The 2,973-nt window shown below is 36.2% G+C and overlaps 1 pseudogene; it reads right to left on the bottom strand.

Annotated features, from left to right (window-relative positions):
• The window catches only part of LOC120593281 (protein FAM91A1-like), a 3,059-nt pseudogene extending 759 nt beyond the window's left edge, over positions 1 to 2,300 (bottom strand).
• Positions 2,301 to 2,973: the final 673 nt, after the last annotated feature.

Below are 2,973 nucleotides of genomic sequence, written 5' to 3' on the forward strand. Positions count from 1 at the left end.
TGCTAATGGAAAATAAATTCTGGTTTTCCATAAAGATCCAATGCATATATAAAACCCAGTGTGAGAAATAATAGAAGTCCATCTATAAATGTTTAAAAATAGAATGTTTTCCAAAGCTTCTTATGATATGTCAATGTGTAGTCAGACATTGAGTTAAGACCTTATCAATCGAGGTTAAGTTATACAATACTACACTGATTTACATACTTTCAACAATGTTTAACTGCTATACATAATTTACAGACATCTATAGGAATACTTAACACACCTTCACATCATCTCTCAATAGTGGATATTAATTTATAGTTTTGCTATGTTAAGTACCAAGAAGTCCTTTCAGAGGTAGAGTTCCACCTCTTCCTATGATCCCCTAAAGAAAAAGTAATAAAATATAAAATTAAACAAGATTTATGTTTGATAAACTAACATAAAATAACCATTGCAATATTCCTAGTGACTGCTTATAAACATAAGTCATCATAAAGTCTATAACGCATATCTTCAGTTTTATTTAAAAAAAGCAGATTGTCTCAAGGTAAAAAATACCTTGACTGCTAAAAATCTCTTTGTTGCACTAAGAGGTGTGATGATGAGGAAAAATTCAAAAACGTGATCATATTTCCCAAACTTTAATATCAGTTAAGCATGAATTACACTGCAGTACAGGAGCTATAAAGCTATGACTGGCACTATAAAGCTAACATTACAAAAGAAAAAAGGCAGAAAGTGTGAGTAACAAATGGTGTAAACAAATTATTGTAAATGAAGATTAGAAATAAGAAATGTGGAAGGTGACCATCCACTCTATTTTGATAAGACATCATCTTTAAATATTAAATTCTTTTTAAGAAGTGGAACTCCCAAATTAACATAAGATGACTTTGAAAGCAAACTTGAAAAACTAGCCTCTGTGAATATCCAGTGTTGAAGCACATTCCTGGAATGAGTTTTGACACAAGTAAACTCTCCATATAGATCTGTGTTATCAAATGAAAATGGTATGTGGACAGTTTCTTCTGTCCCATGCAAACCATGACTCTAAACCAAAACCACCAAATGTGTTAAAGCATAATTCAAGATCATGAGCACATTTGACATGGGAACTATCCTAGGATCACGACCTCAAGACATTATTAGAAATTGGTCATAACACTGGAATATCTCTGGCAGTTTTTGCAGTCTTGTACCTTTGGTCAGTAAAGAGATGATGTTAAACCAGACAGAACTGACTTTTGTGATAGCTGGTCCAATATGCTGAGGGGCACAGCTGATGACAGGCCAAATCCATTGATGTGAGGAACCATGGAAACAAGTAGTGCATAATTTTTGTTTAGAACTCTGCTGCAAGTTGCACAGTCCAACCCAAGTAGACTTTTGCAATGTAAGAGATCCAGAGGAAAACCATAATTGTATTTCTCAGGCTGTGCAGTTTGTGAAATAGATCTCTATTATGGTGAAAAAGAAGTATTGTGTTTCTCAGAGTAAGTGCATAGTCAAAATACTTTTGTGCTTCTTCGCCAGTTCTCTGAACCTTTTCTAGTTCTATAAGAAGGCTGTCCAGGGACTCAGCTGAGAGTTTGCTAACTTTGAACATTGTGACTGCATGGTGAAAGATTTCCCATCATTAAGAAGGCAATGAGAGTTGAGTCAAACAGGAATTCAATATGCTTTATATGTCTTGTAGACACACTCAAACCGCTTACACTGACTGTCAGCTGGATCTTTTTAACTATTTGTGTCAGTGTCAGTAGCTGATGAGGCTTCTTGTACAGGACTCCTACTTTCCCCATCATTCAATGAGCATCTTTTGTGGACCTAAAATACTCTTGAATTTGTTTATGGATAGAACATTTCCCCACAATGAAGTTGATCCAAATTTATTACTTGTCCCTTCTTATGGGCAAAGCCAAATCAGTGATATATTGATACAGCATTCTTAACCAAGGATAAGTCTATTTCAAGGACATTTCCAATCTCTGCAACATTAGTGTATGCTCATCTATTGAAACGGATATCTCATAGAGTAGTTACAAAATAATGCACTAGATTTATTAAAAAACCCTCAAAAGAAGAAATTACTATACAATTGTCATAAGATATTGGTACATCCAGAAAAATAAGTCCTATGTTATACTAACATTATAATCTAGTGATCCAGAGAGTTGAAGGCCTGAATTGATAATCTTATCAATAGTGTATTTCTCAAGCAAGATGCATATCTTTATGTCATCTTCTGTGATATATGCAGCCTGTAGCAACCACCATACCACCATGTTGGTGGCAAATTCCACCGACTTCATGGGCCATTTTCCTTCTGAAAAACAATTTTTGATGATCTATATTGATTCATAAGATCAATGTACTGGTTTCTTCTTATGCCAAGAAGACTTAAACAGTTAGAAGCAGTAAATTGGGCAAAAAAATCAGTTTTTCCACTGTTCATATTGTCCTCCATAATCCCAGTATAATATGGAAATGATGTTATTCGCAGGCCCTTTACTACAATATCCAATAAATGGTAAGGGTACAGCATGAAGTGATCACTGTACTTCAGAAGCTCCTCATAGTATTTACATTAATCTTTCTTGATATGTTACAACTAAGTTATTTCTATATAATAACTGATTGTAGATACAGTACAGAACAACCTGCTTTTCATATTCTCTCTGTGAATTTCTAAGACTCTGCTTCACTTTGGCAGACAACTTGCTCCAAGGGTAGTTGTGCCAGACATGGAACTCCACATCTATGTTCATGATGCTTGGAGTCCACCTGGAAAGGTGTGGTGGGGGTGCACAGAAGTTCCATGTGTAATTGAAAGGACACCTGTCACCTGCCCAGTTACCACACTTGGACTGTCAGGGAAGCCCCAGGGAGATCCCTTACCTCACAAGGCCCGGCTGCTCCATGAGCAGGGCTCCCATCAGCTCTGCAGACTGGACCACGAGGGCACAAGAGCAGCAGAGATCAGCA

The sequence above is a fragment of the Pteropus medius genome, unplaced genomic scaffold, assembly GCF_902729225.1.
Source record: "Pteropus medius unplaced genomic scaffold, Ma_sr-lr_union100, whole genome shotgun sequence".
NCBI classification, from domain to species: domain Eukaryota; kingdom Metazoa; phylum Chordata; class Mammalia; order Chiroptera; family Pteropodidae; genus Pteropus; species Pteropus medius.